This window comes from Elephas maximus, chromosome 4 (assembly GCF_024166365.1).
Source record: "Elephas maximus indicus isolate mEleMax1 chromosome 4, mEleMax1 primary haplotype, whole genome shotgun sequence".
Taxonomy (NCBI): Eukaryota; Metazoa; Chordata; class Mammalia; order Proboscidea; family Elephantidae; genus Elephas; species Elephas maximus.
This window is the reverse complement of record NC_064822.1, coordinates 28,464,802-28,479,573: the sequence shown is the minus strand read 5'-3', so window position 1 is coordinate 28,479,573 and position 14,772 is coordinate 28,464,802. Positions and strand designations below refer to the sequence as shown.

Sequence of the window (14,772 nt, the reverse complement as noted above, 5' to 3'; positions counted from 1 at the left end):
GGCAGAGTTTGCCTATATACAGTACCATGCTGCCTTTTTTTTTTGGGGGGGGGGGCAGAAGAAATGCACAACTGAATTGGAGATAAGTTGCCCTATAGGCCATGAGATATTAATAAACGCTAATAATAAATCCATTAATGCAAGCAGGCCCCAAGTTATAACACTTGGTTCATATAAAAGTGATTCGTTCAGGCCTGTAACTCTTTTTTCCTGCATTTATGCAGCTAAATGTGTCCAGACAAAGGAACAGGATATACATGAGGACACAGCAAAAGCACAATTACATCTTACCAGTGTTAAAACATGGCTTCTCTGTGTATTAAAACGTGGCAAACGCTGAACATTTTAGTGACAGCAGTTCAGGTATGTTTTTGACTGGGACAACGTCTCCTTATATCCTGAGATGCAGATAGCATATCTGACACTATCAACAGCAAACTACCTGTATCCAGAAAAAGCCCCCCCCAAAAAAACTACCTGTAGCTCTCCCAAATATGCCTGGCTGTAGATGCCATTCCTACTACCTGTATCCCTGGCCTCCCAAACTTCCCTTCCCCTCAACCCTGAACTCATGGTTCAGCTAAACTCACTCTTTAGGGGACACCTTCCCTGAGTTCCCAAATACTGCAACTGCACTGTTTCTTAAAATTCTCTCTAAAAGTTCCTTCCAAAGAGGGACAAAGTTTTTGATCCAAATATAAGTAATATATATTCTGAGATTAGTTATAAAAATGACTCTAAATATATAAAAATGCCAACAACCTATAATGCAAACAATTGTAACAGACTAACAAAATTAACATTAGAAAGAGATACTTGCACTTCAACCTCCTGCTACAATAGTACAGCCTGAGACCTCGGAGTCCCTTTGCTCCCTCCTCCCTCTCTCCCCTTCTGCTCACACAGCCAGCTAACAATCAAACATTATTCCTAGTCTCCAACCCACTCCTCTGCCAATCAGTTCAATTGTGGAGGAGTAAAAGCTGGAAAGTGTCAGGAAGCAACGGTGTACTAATCGCTGAAAAAGAGAAGGTCTACAGATTGACTTCTGCAACTGCAAAGTAACTTCTGTAGGCGTATTAGCCATCTTTGACTTGGCCCTTTCCCTCACCACCCATATTTCCTTCAGCAAGGCTTCCTGGTTCTTTCTTTGCATCTATTCCTTCCTTTTCAATCTTACTGTAGCTAGCCTAATTGAAGAAATACTCTTCACATCTGGACAAGCCTAACAGCCCTCTAACTGGTCACTCTGCTGCTAGTCTCTGCCTTCTCCAGCCCATCCTGCACCACTGCCAGGCGAATCTTCCTAAACCACCTCACATCCTTTGTACAAAAACTGGAAGAATACAAAGCAAACTTAACAGTTAGAGGGGAGGGGAATGAAAAAGAATATGTAGAGAGGAAAGAGGTGGTTTAGATTTTACTTTAAATACACTTACCTGAGTCTTTTACAAGAATGTCTTCATTTATTAATTACTTTGATGCTCTTAAAAAAAAATACCACTTGACATTTTCTCTTTCCATAAACAAATTCTGCCCAAACCAAAATTAAAAACCCTTCAAAAATAACAATTATTTTTCTTCTACAACAGAACGTTTCCTCATTTAAATATAAATAACATAGGCCAATTTGCTCTAGATTTAATGCTTTATAACGTATCATTCATTAATCCCTACATAACTACTTTATGTGTAATACATAGACGTTACACCACCACATCACAGTACCTAGCATAGACTCCCCTCCATAGAGTAGGCAACTAATAACTATTTGTTGAATGAATCACTCTCTCACTACTTCATTTTAACATATCGCTATAGCCTCAAATACTGCTCTTTCTAGACCAAAAATAGGGAGAGTCACAGCCTAACCACCAAGACTCAAGGCAGAGATTTCAGGCAACCCACTACCACTGTAGTCTAAGCTATCATCACCTCTAGACCACGCCATTCCCCTGGACTCCCCCCAGTCTTTTCTCGAGCTCCTTCCAATCTGCTCTCCACTCTATAACAAAAGACATCTTTTTAACAAGTAAAAATGTCATCCGATTGCTTTAAACTTTCAATGTCTTCTCATCAGCCTCAGGAAAACAACAGTAATTCCTAACAAAACCTATAAAGCCTGGCTATGATCTGATTCCTACCCTTCTCCTTCTCTGATCACTCTCCCTTCTTTTGCTCTCTATGCCCTAAAGTACTCTGGTCTATAACTTGTTCAAAACCACTTTGGACCTGTGCAAATGATGTTCCCTGGTACCAAAAAAAAAAAAGAAAATCCACTGCCATCGAGGCAATTCTGACTCAAAGCGACCCTGTAGGGCGGAGGAGAACTGCCCCACCATAGGGATTCCAAGGAGTCCAGCTGCTGATCTTTTGGTTAGCAGCCATAGCTATTAACCACTGTGCCACCAAGTTTTGCTCCCTGGTAGGAGGGATGCTTTTCTTTCTCCCTACCCACCCCTCAACCGCCCCCCCCCAGTTTCTGGATTAACATATATTCACCATGCAGATCTCAACTCCAGCCTTACTTCTTTGACATGCCAAGCTAGGCTGAGGCCCCTGATATATACTCTCATGTCAATATGTATCTTCCTTAGATAAAATTTATCATAATTTCTGATTTATTTGATTAGTGGGGGAGATTGACTATAAGTCCCTTGAGAGCAGCCATTATATCTGACTGACAAAACAGCCTGGCACATAATAGGTAATAAGTTGTTGAATAACTGAATAGGTGACAGACTAAATAATATATTCTGTCATACTGTGAAGTGTGCTATACACAGTTTACACATATTTTACTGAGCATTTCTTACGACTACTACTGTTCCAACTTGGGATCCTGTAAAATTTTGCCAGTAATCTTTGGGATCTCTAAGGCATTCTCTGATTGTTCAGAAAGAATGAGAGCTTCACCAGTTTGTCTTCCCACTATTCAAAGCAAAATCTGAATATTATTAATCCTAATGGAACATGGAGCTGAAAAATAAAAGGTTTCTCAATCTTTTGAAAGAGAAATAGTTTGAAAGGGAAATGAATTAATTTGAAGCCTTTTTTCATGAAAAACATAAAAATAATATAATGGAAGGAAAAATGCCAGAGAACCGTTAAGACAAAAGGGTGTTTTCTTCCCACTCTAGCTGGGCTTTTATTTTTTAAGATATAAACACATTAGTACAAAAAAGGAAGACATGTCCATGGATAAAATAGCAATAATAGATTTCTTCAAACCTAATTTCAAACTTAAATCAGACATGAATGATTACAATGTCATTTTAAAATTAAAATTAGTACTTCTTACTGCTTCCTAAAAACCGTAGGATTTTAATGACAGTCTATGACTCAAATAAATTTATTCAAACTATTAAATTTGTGGTGTGAATGAAATTCAGAGGAAACAAATATATGAAATTTTAAAAACACATTAATTTCAAAATTAGTGCTACTGATATATGAAATATACAGAGTATTAATATGGCCCCAATAGTAAAAACTATTCAAAATAATTAGCAGAGTATATACAATGCCAAGAGGATTCCTAACAAAGGAAATTTATGTTTTTATGAGGTATTCATTCAAGCTACTTTAATCAGAAACGCTGAATATACACTAAGGAATAAACAATGATATTAAAAATTCAGACACTCATTACCATAAAAGGAAGACATTAAGTCTACTGGACCAATCATCTATACCAGAGGTTTTCAAAGTGTCGTCTGTGGACCCCTGGGGATCCCTAATGCCCTACCAAGGGATTTACACAGTCAAAACTACATGCATAATAATGCTAAGATGCTACTGTCTTCCTCTCCGTGTCGACATTTGCATTAACAGTACAAAAGCAAAGAAGAGTAAAACTCAAAAGGTGAATAAAAATCAAGCAGTGTCACCTAGTAATTATTTTATTCCTCACTGTCAAGCACTCACAGAAAACAAAAGGGCCAGCTTCACTTTAAAATGTTCTTGATAAAACAGGGAAAATCATTAATTTTATTGTCTTGACCCTTGAGAAGATGTCTTTTAATATTCTGTGGAACAAAATGGGAAGTATACATAAAGCACTTATGCTGCAGAGTTAAGTAATACAGTTGTCTTTAGCAAAAAAGCACTTGTGCCACTGATTTGCAAGCTAACTAGGCCACTTTTTTCATGCAACATCATTTGTACTTCCAAAACCGACTGCTGAGCAAACTATGGTTATTCAAAGCTGGGTGCGTGGCAGATACTTTCCTGAAAATAAACAAAGTGAGCCTGTCACTTCAAAGAAAACAAATGACGGTATTTGTTGCCAATAATAAAATTTGAGCTTTCAAGCAAAAATTAGAATTTTGAAAAACTTGCATGCATCAACATGAGTTTAGAAGCTTTTCAGTACTTGACTTCTGATGAGTTCTGTGATATTAATGTTTTTTAATACTGTATAATTATGTCAACATTCAGAAAATTCATATCTCAGTAAATATTTTCCAAATGACCCATGCAATGAATTTTAATGTAATGAAGTATAAAATGTTCACTATTTTTACCGACTTCAGAGTCCACACTGTAACTAACCCTTAAGAAACTACCACCCTGAGTGGGGAGGGAATGGGAGGGGAATCGCTAACTAGATAGTAGACAGAGATCAACTTTGATGAAGGGAAGGACAGTATACAATACGAGGGAGGTCAGCACAAGGAGACCAAAGCAAAAGCAAAGACGTTTCCCAGACACATCCAAACACTTTGAAGGACAGAGTAGCTGGGGCTAGGACCTGGGAGCCATAGTTTCTGGGGACATCTAGGTCAACTAACATAGTGTATTATGAAAATGTTCTACAGCCCACTTTGGGGAGTGGCATCTGGGGTCTTAAAAGCTCACAAGCAGCCATTTAAGATACATCAATTGGTCCATCCCATTCAGAGAAAAGAAGAATGAAGACACAAGGAAAACACTAGCCCAAAGGACTAAAGGACCAAATGAACCAGAGACCCCACTAACCGGACCAGAACTAGATGGTGCTTGGCTACCACCAATGACCTCCTTGACAGGGAGCACAACAGAGAGTCCCAGGCAGAGCAGGAGAAAAATGCAGAACAGAACTCAAATTCACATAAAAAGACCAGGCTTAATGGTCTGACAGAGACTGGAGGAAGCCCCAAAAACTATGGCCCCCAGGCATACTGTTAACCCAGAAATGAAACCATTCCTGAAGTCCACTCTTCAGACAAACATTAGACAGGACTATAAAACAAAAAATAGTATATGTGAGGATTGTGCTTCTTAGTTCAACAGGGCAGAGCTCCTGTCCAAAAGCAGGGTGAGAAGGCAGAAAGGGACAGGAACTCCTCCTTGAATGGACACTGGGAGCCCGAAGTGGAAAGGGCTAGTGTGCTGTCACACTGCGGGGAGTGCAACCAATGGCACAAAACAATATGTGTACAAATTTCTGAATGAGAAGTAAACTTGAGCTGTGAACTTTCACCTAAAGCACAACTTAAAAAAAAAAAAAGAAAGAAACTACAACCCTGACTGGGAACCTGGGATGGAAAGGCAGAGAATGCTGTCACATTGCGGGGATTGTAACCAATGTCACAAAACGATATGTGTATAAATTTTTGAATGAGAAACTAACTTGAGATGTAAATGTTCACTTAAAGTACATTAAAATTTTAAAAAAGAAAAGAAACTACCACCCTGGAAGTAATGAGACTGTTGACACATTGAGAAAAATGTAACTAACATCAGGAAACATTTATACAAAAATTGTTAAATGGGAACCTAGTTTGCTGTGTAAACTTTCACCTAAAACTCAGTATTAAAAAAAAAGACAAGAGAAACAACCACTTGCCCAGTTTTGATGTAGTATCTAAGAGAATTATCCATAATTATGTGTACAGGCTATTAAATTCTTTTTATGTTCTTCCCTTTTCCAACTATGTACATATCTGTGTGAGGTCAGATTTTCTTCAGACACTTCAACCAAAATAAAATTTTGCAACAGGCTGAATGCAGAAGCTCATATGAGAATTTAGCTGCCTTCTATTAGCCATCACCGAACAGTAACATAAAGCAATGTCACTCTTCTCATAAAACTTTGTTTTGGAAAACTAATTTTTTTCATAAAATATGTTACATTAACAATAATAAACCCCTTACATCTTATTTTTAAATGAATTAATAAATGTTTTAAGCTTCTCAGTTTTAGTTTCTAATACAGTGAATATCAACAGCTATAACCCACCTAAAAAAAAAAATTCTCTGGGTCCTCAATTTTCAAGAGTGAGATCATAAGTTTGAGTACTGCTGATCTATACTGTAGATACATACTCAAAATATAAGGACAAAGATATTTTAATTTAACTTATCCTCACCTGTGTCTTCCCTCTTCAGTAAGACTTACTAAAATTGATCTTAATAAAAATATTTTATAAATGTTTAGAAGGAATCAGTTCATGAACAATTTTTAATTCAATCATTTCCTGAAAAACCTGTTTATTCAGTGTCTTGATATCTTAATTACAAAGCAGCCCTGGAGGCAAAGCAGTTAAGCGCTCAGCTGCTAACCGAAAGGTCGGCAATTCAAACCCACTAACCAATCCTCAGGAGAAAGCCACGGCAGTCTGCTTCCATAAAGATTACAGCCTTGGAAACCCTATGGCGCAGTTTTACTGTTTTATAGGGTCACTGTGAGTTGGAATCAACTCAATGGCAGTGGGTCTGGGAACATTGTGCTAACGACAAAATAGAAGAAATGAGTATAAGTAAATCAGAGCTATTTTTTGGAGGAAACTAAAGAACTAAGTCAGAAACAAACACTACTGAAAAACACCAGAATTATACAGTTAGAAGTCACCTTGGACGCAATGTAGTTCAAATTTGTCCTTTCATAGAAGAAAAAAGAGAGTTAAAGGCTAGTGACAGAATGAGGCTAGAACCAAGCTTCTAGACTCCTCTACGGTTCACATAAACTCTGTGTGTGTGTGAGAGTGTGTGTATATGTGTGTGTGGTTTAGATGAAGGTTTACATGGCAAATTAGTTTCTCATTAAGCAATTAACATACATATTGTATTGTGACACTGGTTACCAAACCTGACAAGTCAACACTCTCCCCTTCCTGACCTTGGGTCACCCATTTCCATTTGTCCAGCTTTCATTCTCCTCCTGCCTTCTCATCCTTGCCCCTGGGCTGCTGTGCCCATTTAGTCTAGTATACATGGTTGAGCTATGTGTATTATTGTCTGTTTTGTGGGCCTGCCTAATCTTTGGATGAAGGGTGAACCTAAGAAGTGACTTCAGTACTGAGAATAAAGGGAGCCAGGGGCCATATTCTCAGTGTTTTTCTAGTCTCTGTCAGACCAGTAAGTCTGGTCTTTTTATGTCATTTAGAATTTTGTTCCACATTTTTCTCCAGCTCTGTCCAGGAGCCTTTATTGTGATCCCTATCACAGCATTTGGTCGTGGTAGCCAGGCACCATCTAGCTGTGCTGGACTCAGTCTGGTGGAAGCTATGGTAGTTACGGCCCATTGGGCCTTTGGGCTAATCTTTCTCTTCTACCTTCGGTTTTCTTCATTCTCCCTTGCTCCAGATGGTGTGGGACCATTGGAGTATCTTAGATGGCCATTTACTCATGTGAACTTCTAAAAGCTTATATGTGAGGCTTTCAACAGGCACTGGAGATAGGGTAATCAACAAGACAAACCTGGCCCTGCCTTCTTGGTAACCTACACCAAATAAGTGTAATGAGGGCTACAGAGGAATTATATAGGATTCAGCGGGAGCATCTGATAGGGTATAAACTGACCTGTGGGACAGGGAAGGAATGGCAAAGGAAGTAACCTCCTTATTACTGTCATCTACCAACATTCTCATCACACTCCTCCTTCTCTAAGGATTTTAGCATCTAGCTACTGATCCACCACTCTTCCTGTCATTACTCCATCCAAAACCCTTGTTGCTTAACCTCCTTAACGCCAATAATTTTTTTCTTTACCACACTCAAAACTCCTATGGACATTACCTATGATTTACATCATTTCCAAAAATCCCACATTCTGAACACCCAAATTCTATCTTTATAGTTTACTTAGTCCAACTATCCTTTGATACCACAGAACTTCCCACCTAGTAATACTAACAGTTGTTCACTAGTCATGTCTTCCCTTTTGACCAGAGTTAGATTTTATAGTTCAGTACGTAACCAGTCCCTAACTGGAAAAAAAAAAAAAGCCAAACCCATTGCCATCAAGTTGATTCCAACTCTAGCAACCCTACAGGACAGAGTAAAACTGCTCCAAAGGGTTTCCGAGGGGTGGCTGGTGGATATGAACTGGCAACCTTTTGGTTAGCAGCCAAATGCTTAACTACTACACTACCACTGTTAATTCCTTTGCTTCTCTCTCCTTCCATTGTTCTAGTCTAACAAAACCCCAACCCACTTTAAACCTATTTAACTTCCTACTATGAGCTCACGCTTCGGCATCAAATCTGCTGGAGAAACACAATGCTGACTGTTGTTGCTGTGTGCCATCAAGTCAATTCCGACTCACAGTAAAACTGCCAGGCATGATTTCCTAGGTTGTAATCTTTACGGGGAAACCCTGGTAGCATAGTGGTTAATCTGCCAGGCGCTCCTTGGAAACTCTATGCAGTTCTCCTCTGTCCCATAGGGTCGCTATGAGTCGGAATCGACTCGACGGCACTAGGTTTGGTTTTGGTTTGGTTAATCTTTATGGCAGCAGATCACCAGGTCTTTTCTCTCGTGCAGCAGCTGGTAGGTTGAAAACTGCTGACCTTCTGGTTAGCAGCCAAATGCTTTAACCAAGTGCGTCACCAGGGCCCCTTCAATGCTAACTAGTCACTTTAAGTTTATAACCACAAAACTCAAACGGACACAAGTACTACAGCCTCCACCAGACTGAGTCCAGCACAATCAGATGGTACCCAGCTACCACCACCGACTGCTCTGACAGGGATCACAATTGAGGATCCTGGACAGACCTGGAGAAAAATGTAGAACAAAATTCTAACTCATAAAAAAATACCAGACTTACTGGTCTGACAGAGACTGGAGAAACTCTGAGAGTATAGCCCCAGACACCCCTTCAGCTCAGTAATGAAGTCACTTCAGCCAAAGATTAGACAGGCCCATAATACAAAACGAGAATAAAGGGACACATCAGCCCAGGGACAACGATGAGGAGGCAGGAGGGGACAGGAAACCTGGTAACAGGGGACCCAAGGTCAAGAAGGGGAGAATGTTGACATGTTGTGGGGTTGGCAACCAATGTCACAAAACAATGCGTGTACTAATTGTTTAATGAGAAGCTAGTCTGTTCTGTAAACCTTCATCTAAAGTACAATAAAAAAGAATGGCCCTAAACCAAAAAAAAACGGATAATACCACATGCTGATGAGAGTGTGGAGCAACAGGAAGTCTCATTCATCAGTGATGGTAATGCAAAATGTTACAGTCACTTTGGGAGACAATTTGTCATTTTCTTACAAAACTAAACCCACTATTTGTTGTTTTTAGTTGCCAACAAGTCCGATCTCACTCACAGTGACCTTATGTATAACAGAATGACGCAGGTATTTCGTGCCTAGGTATTTACTCAACTGAGGTGAAAAGTTACCTGGAAAAAACCACCTGCGTGTGGATGTTTATAACAGTTTTATTCATAATCTTAAAATGGGAGCAACCAAGATGTCTTTCAATAGGTATTATACATACATACCACAGTCTGTTAATTCACACACATACATGTATGTTATTCAGCTATAAAAATAAGCTAACAAACCACAAAAACACATGGATGAATCTTAAATGAATATTTCTAAGAACCCAGTTTGAAACGGCTACATACGGTATAATTTCACTTATATGACATTTTAGAAAAGGCAAAAATAAAGAGCAGTAAAAAATCAGTAAAGCCCGGGGTTTGGGGGAAGGGGTGGAGGGCTGAATAGTTAAAGCACAGGAAATTCTTTAGCGAGGTGAAACTATTCCCCTGGGTCTGTGATGCTGGATACATGATGCCCATTGGGCAAAATCCATACATAGAATTTTGCAGTACAAAGAGTGAACTTTAATGTACGCAAATTAAAAAATAATTTAGGAGGTCAGGGGATTTCAGGGTGGAATGCATAATTTGACAAAATAATCTAACTGTATTACAAACATACCAAACAACCTCACTTAAATAACTTTGGAAATGAATGGTATCTGAATGGCTAACAGCCAAAGAAACTGTGCATAAAAACTGTACTCCAGTTGATGAAGTTGTTCCCATAGGGGCACAGGTTAAAAACTTCGAAACCACTGTGCGTACATATTTGAACTGAATAATTAAATAAATGGATGGCAGGTGTTGGGGGAAAAAACCTCAAATGGACATACAAAACTGCTCACTGTTCCCACTACCCTTTCTAATAAATTATCTCTGAAAGGTCTATTTCACACTTTATGCTCAAACTTCAAAACATCTACCTCTCCCTCATCCTCCTGGGATGATCCCATATTATACTTCAGTGAGAAAAAATAGGTGCAGACAAGCACTACGTGGTCCCCACATCACCAAATCATCCAACCACCTCCATGTGTATCCACATGTATAGACAGAACAGGTTCAAGAGTGAATGCAAGATGAGGGACGGAGGAAGACGCAGACAATAGTTTTAAGAAAACAAGCTAAGTAATAAAGGAGAGATAGGTCAGTTACTAGGGTAGGATATAAAGTCAGAGGGCCATTTTCTAATACAGAAGACTAGATGTATAAATTCTGGGTAGACAAATTCAGTAAGGAGATAAGGGATAAAGATAAAAAAAAACTGGTGCTCGCTTTGGCAGCACATATACTAAAATTGGAATGAGACAGAGATGATTAGCATGGCCCCTGCATAAAGATAACATGCAAATTTGTGAAGCATTTCATATTTTTATGAGACCAAATTGTCAGCAATTACTTTAAAACAAAGATGTGAAGGTCAAGGGGACAGGGAAACTAGATTACTGGAAACAGAACAACCAGAACAGAAATAACAAGAAAGCTGACACATTGTGAAGAATACAACCAATATCAATGAACAATTTGTGTAGAAACCGTTAAATGGGAACCTAATTTGCTATGTAAACTTTTACTGAAAACACACTATTATTTTTTGAAAAGATATAAAAAGTGTAAAAACCAGTTGCCATGTAGTCGATTCAGACTTCTGGCGATCCCATTTGTGTTAGAATAGAACCATGCTCCAAAGTGCTTTCAATGGCTGATTTTTGGAAAGTAGATTGCCAGAACATTCTTCCAAAGTGTTTCTGGGTGGATTTAAACCTCCAGCCTTTGGCTTGGTAAACAAGCACTTAACAGTTTGAAGTAGAAATTCAGAATTATCTAAGTGCAAATTCAATAATGTTCCTTTTTATGTATTTCATGACAATATTTCTTTATGAGCCTCTCTAAGGTATATACTTAAAAGAATTGAAAACAGGCACTCAAATACGTCTACAGAAATTTTCATGGCATCACCATTCACAAAAGCCCAAACAAAATGTGGCACATACATACATGGATACATTCTTCATGTTATACCACCGCTATTGCTATCCTTTTCCAAGTTATTCTACCACCATTAACATAAACAGAACGCCCCCCGCCCCAGCAAAAACTCCCCCTTTCTCCCCTCCTCCCACCCAGTAACCATTAATCATCTTTGGTTTCTATGTACTTGCTTATTTCATATAAGTGAGATCATACAGTTTTCGTACTGTTGTGACTGACTTATCTTACTCAGTGTGATGTTTCCAAGGTTCATCCATGTTGTAGCATGCATCAGGACTTCATTTCTCTTTATGGCTGAGTAATATTCCCACTGTATGTAAATACCATTTTGTTTATCCATTCATCTGTTGATGGACATTTCTGTTGTTACCATATTTTGGCTATTGTGAAAAGCGCTATGCTACAATGAACACTGGTATACTACAATGAGTTTTTAATTATCATGCTAATAATTAGTAAAATAAGATTTAAAATTAGTTTCTTTGTACTTTAAACTATACTTGAGATGGTCCTGTTGTTGGTAGGTACTGTCGAGTGGATTTTTAACTCATAGCAACCCCATGTGACAGAGTAGAACTGTCCAATAAGGTTTTGTAGGCTGTAATCTTTACAGGAGCAGATCATCATCAGGTCTTTCTCAAGTGCTAGGTGGGTTTGAACTCCCTACCATTCAGTTAGCAGCCAAGCACTCAACCACTGCACCATCAGGGCTCTTAAGATGGTCCCACAAATATGCTTTAATCAACATAAAACTCAATGCTACAAACATCTGCTGAACATCTATGTGTTGTGTGTAAGGAAATGGTTAGGTGGAAAAGCATATCAAAACTGGAACCCTCTTGGTAGAAAATACACATATTATCTTCCTCCAATAAATTAACTAAAATTGGGCTTTTTGTTTGTTCTGCTTTGGGATTTTCTTTGCAAACCCTGGTTCACTAACTACCAACTATTTAAGAAAGTTTCATTTTGTCAATGGAGAAAGTTAGTAAATACATGATTAAGCACACTTCTTTGGGTTGACGCAGAGTGGTAGAACTAAAATACAAGCCTTGTCTCCTTTCTAAGGAAAGGATGTTCACTGCTAAAATGACTAGGTCAGCTAATTGCCCTTTTCCCTAGTATCTTTCCTTCTCAATACTGTACTTAAAAAAAAAAAAATCCCTTACTTTTTGGAACACTGTCTTAAATATTAAGGTCATTAAACAGTTTGTAGTTCTGGAGTTTGGCTATTATTTCTTCTAAACACAAATCATATCTTCAATAAAAATTATAATCAACACAAAAAGATGTTAGAAAAATACACACCAGTTGCCATGGAGTTGATTCCAACTCATAACGACCTTACAGGACAGAGTAAAACTGGCCCTTAGGGTTTCCAAGGCTGTAAATCTTTACGGAAGCATACTGCCAAATCTTTCTCCCATGGAGCAGCTGGTGGGTTTGAACCGCTGACCTTTCAGTTAGCAGCCGAGCACTTAACCACTGCACCACTAGGGCTCCTTAGAAAATACACAGTCCCGCTAAAATTCACATTTAACTATTATTTATACCTTACTTTCATAATACCACTTGTTAATGGATTTTATCAAATTACATCTGCATCCTCTCCCAAGGTTTGCTTCAACCTCTTGTCCCAGTACTAGCACTGTTCCTTTCTGGCTAATATATTGTCTGTTAACTTACCCATGTCTGGTTCTTAGGACATAATTTCACTGACAATAGGGTTACTGTAAATGGTCATAGATCAGACCCCCAATTGCCCAAGTACTTCTCTTCCACTAAAAGGCACATGAGCGAGCCTCAACTATCAAAATCAACTGGAGAAAACAGAAGCACACAGGAGGAAGCAGAAAAATCTCTTCATCCTAAGGGATTAATTCAAAAATGTTCTTAAAACTCTCTCTAAAGAAACATACTAAAACTAAGGATCTATGTAGGCTAGGACTAGACTGAATTATCACACATAAAGCTCTTCTGAATATTAAAGTTTCAAAAGAAAAAGAGACAGAGGACATTAGTTTTAATACAAATTTTCAAATAGTATATGTCCCTAAAAAAATTCAGTTTTCTCCTTGACAGTATATTAGTAAGAACTGATACAATATTCCATTCTTATTCCTAAGAATTGATACACTGTCAGATCCTGATCTACCCACCCCAGTATCACACGTGACAGCAGTATTAATAAAGTTGTAACATGGTATACATCAACTTATCAATTAACTTCATCTGTAAAATTATCTCAAGTCTTGTTTGACTTACTTACATTTCTACCCTATATCTCTAACTTTAACCAGTTTTACTAAAAAATTCAAAGAGCAATTCTAAGAATTCTAGTCTTTCTAGTATGTTCTTAATGTGTTGTTGTTGGTTGCCTTCGAGTCACTCCAACTCACAGCAACCCCACGTGTAGAGTGTAAAACTGCTCCAAAGGGTTTTCAAGGCTGTGTAACCTTCAGAAGGAGATGGCCAGGCCCGTCTTCCAAGGTACCTCTGGGTAGGTGTGAACTGCCAACCTTTCAGCTAGTAGTAGTTCAGCACACTTAACCATTTGCACCACCCTGCCCAGGCGGTGCAGTGGTTAAGCATTTGGCTGCTAAATAAAAGGTCAGCAGTTCAAATCCACCACACACTCCTTGGAATTCCTATGGGGCAGTTCTACTCTGTCCTATCAGGGTCGCCACGTATCGGAATCAACTTGATGGTAATGGGTTTGGGTTTTTTGTTTTGCTTTTGGTATTCTTATATAGTGGTACCCTTATCTCCTCAATCATTTTGATTGTCTTAGTTGAGCCTACTTTGTATTATCAGAACTACCTGAAATGTTACAAGACATTTTTTGTCAAATTCTGCTAATTCTTATACAAATTTTCTTACCACAATTGCAAAGCTGAATCATAGTAGAAAAAGCAGGCAAGGATGCATAGAATGGACCCATGGAGCTCAGTGAAAAACTAGCCTATACTTCCTATAGTTCAACACTTCAAAAAATAAAGCAAGTGGCCATCTAAGATGCATCAATTGGTCCCAACTTACTGGAGCAAAGGATAATGAAGAACACCAAAAACAGAAGGAAAATATTAGCCCAAGAGACAAAAGGGCCACATAAACCACAGACTCCATCAGCCTGAGACCTTAAGAACGAGATGGCACCAAGCTACCACCAATGACCGCCCTGACAGGGAACACAACAGAGAGTTCCTGACGGAGCAGGAAGTCAAATTCATGTA

The 14,772-nt window shown here is 38.6% G+C and overlaps 1 protein-coding gene and 1 non-coding gene across 7 annotated transcripts in view; one reads left to right on the top strand and one right to left on the bottom strand.

Moving 5' to 3' along the window:
- Positions 1-14,772, bottom strand: part of ABI1 (abl interactor 1) — a 134,475-nt gene that overhangs the window by 113,932 nt on the left and 5,771 nt on the right. The gene's annotated exons all lie outside the window — the stretch shown is intronic.
- Positions 10,815-10,921, top strand: LOC126076625 (U6 spliceosomal RNA). Its single transcript, XR_007517552.1, has one exon. It is a non-coding gene; the product is annotated as a U6 spliceosomal RNA (small nuclear RNA).